The sequence below is a fragment of the Anolis carolinensis genome, unplaced genomic scaffold (genome assembly GCF_035594765.1).
Source record: "Anolis carolinensis isolate JA03-04 unplaced genomic scaffold, rAnoCar3.1.pri scaffold_10, whole genome shotgun sequence".
Classification (NCBI taxonomy): domain Eukaryota; kingdom Metazoa; phylum Chordata; class Lepidosauria; order Squamata; family Dactyloidae; genus Anolis; species Anolis carolinensis.
The window spans coordinates 24,772,871-24,780,595 of record NW_026943821.1 but is presented as its reverse complement, the minus strand read 5'-3'; positions in this window follow the sequence as shown (position 1 = coordinate 24,780,595).

The window sequence follows — 7,725 nt, the reverse complement described above, 5'->3', positions numbered from 1 at the left end:
ATTTGTTTGTTTTCTTGGCTTGCCTTGGGTGTTTGATAATAGATATGTTAATTTATCCATATTCATTATTTCAAAAATTTTATTGTACCATAATTTGATGTCTGGCCTATTTTTATCCCTCCATTTTTTGGCATAAGTCAGTCTCGCAACTGTGATTAAGTAATTGTACAGAATTTCTTTATTTTTATCTTTTTCAATGTCATACATCCCTAGAATGAGAATGGATCAGGACTTTTTTAACTCATAAAGAAGATAAGATCTTGTTTTGCATGGGCTGTCATTCAGCATTAAGGCCCAGACATGTGATCCAAACAAAGTTTTGACGGGAAGTCTGACATATCTTCAGCCTTTATCCTCATGATGTTTTGGACTTCAACTTTTGGACTTCAGCCACATTGGTAGGTGCTTCTGGGAGCTGAAGTCCAAAATATATTGAGTGCCAAAGATTGAGAATACAGTGTTCCCTCATCTTCATCTTTTACCGCTTTCTACCTTGCCAAGCATCACTGTCTTTTCTACTGTTATGTCTTCTCATTATGTGTCCGAAGTATCACATACTGAGTTTAGTGGCTTGACTTTGAGCTTGATTTGCTCTAGGATCCATTCATTTGTCTTTTAAGCAGTCCATGATGGAACTCTTGTAGTTTAGACAATGATAAATACAGAACAGAACTCCAGCCAATATTTATTTAATGTTAAACCACTGAGCTGTTAAACTTGCTGACTGAAAGATCAGGGGGAGTGGGTGAGCTCCCTCTGTTAGCCCCAGCTTTTGCCAACCAAGCAGTTCGAAAACATGCAAATGTGAGTAGATCAATAGGTACCGCTCCGGCAGGAAGGTAATGGTGCTCCTTGCAGTCATGCCAGCCACATAACCTAGGAGGTGTCTATGGACAACGCAGGCTCTTCGGCTTAGAAATGAAGATGAGAACCAACCCCCAGAGTCGGACACAACTAGACTTATCGTCAGGGGAAAACCTTTACCTTTACTAAGGTCAGTGCTTGTAATTCCTGATGCCCTTTTATTGTTACAACGTCCAGTCCAGTATCACCTAGTGAATGTGAAGGCTAAGAGGAGATTGTGAGCCTGGTTTCCCAGTCCTGTTCCATTACTCTGACCACTCAACTCAAGCTGACTCTTACATTTGGCCGCCATCACTCTCCAGTTTCACGCATGTGTGGAAATGGAATCAACAGAACAATGGCGTGCGATTACGATCGCAACATCTTTTGTAAAACCAGCCAGTCACTCCAGATAACGTGGCCAAATTCAGTCATGCCTTTCAGCCAAAATCAATTCATCATGACAGGGATCACTTTCCAAACTATGACGGGGAAACCAGAATGTATAGAAATTATAGATGCTTAATGCACATGACATAATCCTCAAGTTGACAATCGAAGATTCGGTTTCTAGTGAGGACTTGGATTTTATCCCATTCAAGTGAAGATTATCCTTGAGTCATTCTTTTAATGGATCGTGGATTGGCATTGGCAGCGGACTGCTGTCTGACTGAGATGATAATCTGTGAGAAAATTCCAACGGTTCGTTTATGAGGCTACCCTCATAAAGTCAATGGGAACTTAATAAATTAGCACTTTTGCAACTTTGCAGTTGTTTAAAAAACTTTTAGAAATGAAATTGAAGCTTCTAACTTTAAAATACTCTTGAGCTGGTTAGAAATATTAGTCCAGTGACTTTGACATCGAAACGATTAAGCTAGCCAAAATATTTGCATTTGAAGGATATTAATGAGTATAACCACAAGCAAGAATCTCTCAAAATGTAAAATATGCCGGCGTCAATGGTCTGGATGGGCTGAGCCTTTCTACAAGATATATCACACGTAGACAGAAAAGCAAGACAAGTTGTTTAAACAAGAGCTGTTAGCCACTTAAACAATTCTCAGCTCATTAACCAATCGAATTTTAATTGACCAGGCTTATAGAAATAAATGCTCATACTACCCATGTAGATGCCGATACTGAGATCGTGAAGAAAATGTGCTAATTGGAATATTAATTGTGTTTTAAAGCCGAGCAATAGAGCACAAGGACTTCACACACAGAGAAATTCTATATTACAGAAACAGTGCAGTGGTTTTGAGAGTTGGGTTTGGACTTATAGAGACCAAGATTCAAATCCACACTTGCTATGGAAACCTACCAGGAGACCACTGGGTCATGCTTCAAGAAATATATCTTCTCACGAAAACACTTCCATAAGATTGAGTCAGCTTGAAAGCACAGGAGAACGTCAAAAAAAAAAAAAAAAAGAAAGAAAAGAAAATATAAATGGTTGTATCTATATATATAAGTGATGGCATCCTGGCAACTGCCAAAACAACAAAACTAAACACCCCACAACCTCAAAAATTGACAACACAACCCATCATCCACGCATCTAGGTTGATACAACAAAAAGAAAAGAAAAATAAAATCCTAATTAGAGGGAGAGGGATAATTGTTTTTAGCCAATTGCTGCCAGTTAGAAGGCTAAGCTCTGCCCACATGTTCTCCTAGCAACCCACTCACCAAGGGGACAGGCAGAGTTAGGCCTCACTTAGGCCTCTTCCACAGATTATCAGATTTTAACTGGATTATATGGCAGTGTAGACTCAAGGCCCTTCCACACAGCTATATAACCCATTTATAATGGTATATTATCTGCTTTAACTGGATTATCTGGACTCCACACCTTTACCCTTTGACTTAACTACCACCAATTCCTCAATACTTTATTTCCATACCACCATACTTCGCCACAGCAACGCGTGGCCGGGCACATCTAGTAAAATATAAAATCAGAGAGCTTGTTTGGTGTGTGACTTTAGAAAGTTGGACGAGAGGTCTAGTCCTAAGATATTAGGACTTTATCAGATTTGTGATCAAACCAGACTCCTATTTATTGGGAAGGCTGCACAATTAACTACAAAGATATTTTGGGACATTACTGCGATACAGTCAGTCCTGTATTACAAACAACTCATAGGACATTATTTATTTATTTATTTATTTATTTATATTCCACCCTTTTCACCCCGAAGGGGACTCAGGGCGGACCACATTGTATACATATAAGGCAAACATTCAATGCCATATACACATAGAACAAAGACAGAGACAGACGCAGAGGCAAGTTAACCTTCTCCTGAGGGGATGTTCGATTCCGGTCACAGGGAGAGCAGCTGCTTCATCATCCACTGCGACGACACTTCCTCATTCCAACGGCAGCTGGTTGATTTTTATGGAGTCGTAAATTAGTTGAATTAGCCTCCCCACTGTATAAGTGGTACCTTAATTTCCTACTTGATAGATGCAACTATCCTTCGGGTTGCTAGGTCAGCAACGGGCAGGGGCTATTTTTTAATTTTTAATTGTCTCAGGATGTGGCGCAGGCTGGAGAGCAGTTGCAATGAATCACTGCAATGAATCACTCTGACCAGGAGGTCATGAGTTCGAGGCCCGCTCGGAGCCTATGTTTGTCTTGTCTTTGTTCTATGTTAAAAGGCATTGAATGTTTGCCTATATGTGTAATGTGATCCGCCCTGAGTCCCTTTCGGGGTGAGAAGGGCGGAATAGAAATACTGTAAATAAATAAATAAATAAATAAATAATTGTCAGGTGCTCAGCCCGCCATGGGCTGGCCTCGAACTCATGACCTCTTGGTCAGAGTGATTTATTGCAGCTAGCTGCTAACCAGCCTGCGCCACAGCCCGGCCCATCAGACAGGACTTTTTCCCTGTCCTAGGATGCTGGGTTAAACCGCTGAGCTGCTGAACTTGCTGACCGAAAGGTCGGCGGTTCACATCCAGGGAACAGGGTGAGCTCCCACTGTTAGCCCCAGCTTCTGCCAACCTAGCAGTTCGGAAAACATGCAAATGTGAGTAGATCAATAGGTAAGGCTCTGACGGGAAGGTAACGGCGCTCTATGCAGTCATGCCAATGGCTATGTGATCTTGGAGGTGTCTATGGACAATGCCGGCTCTTCGGCTTAGAAATGGAGATGAGCACCAACCCCTAGAGTCAGATACAACTAGATTTAATGTCATTTTAAACCTCTACCTTTACCGAGAATGCTGTCATGATGCATCCAGGATGGAACCCATGACATGACACATTAATACTTCTGGCAGGGCTCTATCATGGCTGTGTGTTGAGAGGTTGCCCTGAGAACATGGATGACACTACATGTGTTCTCATTGACTAAGTCGGGGACAGCGCCGGGACGAAGCCAAATGTTATTTCTTAATTATCCTAGAATTTCAGATTTTTCGAGACTTTTAGGAAGGACTCTATTGCACAAACCTGCTATTCCACTACAGTCACATTATTATCCTTGATAGTGGATACGTACTGTGTTGTCGTCCCATTGTCTTGGCTATGCTCGCATCTCACTTCCATCCTTACTCTCATCAGCCTTCACCAAAGTGAAAAGATCTTTGCGTTTTTATGGTGCCTACAACATTTTCCAGGCTTTGTCTTGAGATGAAGTGATATAAAGGGAGGCTTTCCAAGGGAAAAGGAGGATCTGCTGTCGCGGCGCATGATCTCACCTGGCCTGAAAACCGAGGCGAAATGCAGAGAAGGGGAAAACAAAGCAGCCCTTTCCCCCCGTTGACAACGTGCCATACTAACCGGCTTCTTCCTCCTGGGCCAAGGGAGATATAGCATAACACAAGCGAAGAACGTTATGGTTCAGAAGATGACCAGATAGATACCGCTTTTATAAGTGGAATCAGCAGTGACGTAGCTGCAAAGTGAAGCCATTTCCCTTTCCAAATATGAAAACAACCCCTTTAAGGACATTTTCCTTCATTCCCCAAATTTCTAGTGTAGCAGAGAAATAGATACTGAAAATCATTAGCACCTAAAACTCCTATATTTTCTGCATTGGCATTTCCTGGTAATGTTGCCTGTCCCTTTTCTTTGGATTGTTGTTGACCCCAAATATAATTACCGTATATACCCGGATATTTGCTTATTACTACATGTATTATTTTCCTGTATTTATTATATTATTATTATTATTATTATTATTATTATTATTATTATTATTATTATTATTATTACATGTATTACATAATGTGTATTATGTTGTTATGTAATGTTTGTGTTGCTTTTATGACTGTAAACCGCCCTGAGTCCCATCCGGGAAATAGGGCGGTATATAAATAAAGTTTTATTAATTATTATTATTATTATGTATTATTTTACTCTATTATTATTAAAAGGATACATAAGGGCATTTACATTGAAGAAGATGAGAATAATGATTGGATCAGAGTTTGACAGTCTTATCTTAAATTTGAGCTTTATGTAAATATTCAAAAACATTTAACCTACTGATGCCTCAATTAATGTACAGTAGAGTCTCACTTATCCAACACTCACTTATCCAATGCATTTTTGTCGTCAATGTTTTCAATATATCGTGATATTTTGGTGCTAAATTCGTAAATACAGTAATTACAATATAACATTACTGTGTACTGAACTTTTTTTGTCAAATTTGTTGTATAACATGATGTTTTGGTGCTTAATTTGTAAAATCATAACCTAATTTGATGTTTAATAGGCTTTTCCTTAATCCCTCCTTATTATCCAAGATATTCGCTTATCCAAGCTTCTGCCGGCCCGTTTAGCTTGGATAAGTGAGACTCTACTATATACCCGAATATAAGCCGACTCGAATATAAGCCGAGGCATCTAATTTTACCACAAAAAAAACTGGGAAAACATTGACTCAAGTATAAGCTGAGGGTGGGAAATTTCAGAAATAAAAATAGATACCAAAAATTACATTAATTGAGGCATCAGTAGGTTAAACTGTTGTTATATTGTGGACTGATATTTTAAATTGTAAGTCGCTCTGAGCACTTTGGTGGAGAGCGACTAATTAAGAAATAAAGTAAAGTGAAGTTAAATGTTTTTGAATATTTACATCAAGCTCTAATTTAAGATAAGACTGTCTAACTCTGATTAAGTCATTATTCTCATCTTCTTCAATGTAAATGTGCTTATGTATCCTTTTAATAGTAATAGAGTAAAATAATACATGTAATACTAATATTAATATTAATAATAATAATAATAAATAATACAGGAAAATAATACATGTAATAAAAAATAGAGTAGAATAACAAATGTAATAATAATAATAATAATTATTATTATTATTATTATTACCACCTAATAATTATTAGTACCACCTCCCAGCAGCAAAGAACTGGTGGGATCACAAACCTGCAAAAGTATTGGAAAATGAGCACACAAAGACACTGTGGGACTTCCGAATCCAGACTGACAAAGTTCTGGAACACAACACACCAGACATCACAGTTGTGGAAAAGAAAAAGGGTTGGATCATTGATGTCGCCATCCCAGGTGACAGTCGCATAGATGAAAAACAACAGGAAAAACTCAGCCGCTATCAGGACCTCAAGATTGAACTTCAAAGACTCTGGCAGAAACCAGTGCAGGTGGTCCCGGTGGTGATCGGCACATTGGGTGCTGTGCTACAAGATCTCAGCCGGCATTTGGAAGCAATAGACATTGACAAAATTACGATCTGCCAACTGCAAAAGGCCACCCGACTGGGATCTGCGCGCATCATCCGAAAATACATCACACAGTCCTAGACACTGGGAAGTGTTCGACTTGTGGTTTTGTGATATGAAATCCAGCATATCTATCTTGTTTGCTGTGTCATAATAAAATAATAATAATAATAATAATAATAATAATAATAATAATAATAATACAGGAAAATAATACATGTAATAAAAATAGAGTAGAATGATAAATGTAATAATAATAATAATAATAATAATAATAATAATAATAATAATAATAATAATATACATGTAATAAAAATAGAGTAGAGTAATAAATGTAATAATAATAATAATAATAATAATATTTATTTATTTATTTATTTACAGTATTTATATTCCGCCCTTCTCACCCCGAAGGGGACTCAGGGCGGATTACAATGAACACATATATGGCAAACATTCAATGCCAACAGACAAACAACATTCAGTTTTAGACAGACACAGAGGCATTTTTTTAAACATCTTTCCAGCTTCACGATTCTGGCCACAGGGGGAGCTGTTGCTTCACCGTCCATTGGTGGCTGTTCTTCCTCTTCTTTTCCTCGTGAGCAGTTTTATGGTGTTGTAGATTAGTTAAATTAGCCTCCCGCATAAAGCGTACCTAAATTTTCCCTACTTGACAGATGCAACTGTCTTTCGGGGCTGCTAGGTCAACAGCAAGCCGGGGCTATTTTTTTTTTTTATGGTCAGAGGCTTAACCCGACCTGGGCTTCGAACTCATGACCTCTCGGTCAGTAGTGATTTATAGCAGCTGGTTACTAGCCATCTGCGCCACAGCCCGGCCCCTATCTTGTTAGCTGTGCCATACAACGTCGTTGTGTTGATAATAATAGAGTAAAATAAATGTAATAGTGACCTTGCACAAGTGACACACTTCCAGCCTCCAAAACATATGACAGGGTCACTTAAGGTCACCGTAGGTCAGAAATGGCCTGAAGGTACACAACAACAAACAAGCTAAGTACAATATTAGGTTCTTTGGCATTCCCAAAAGGGATTTCTTCCCACATTCTTACTGAAGCGAAACTGCAACATATTCCTCTGGGGTTTCTGGGAAGACCAACGCTGTTTCGGCCAAGCTGGCCAGGAAAACTTGAGAGTGTGTTGA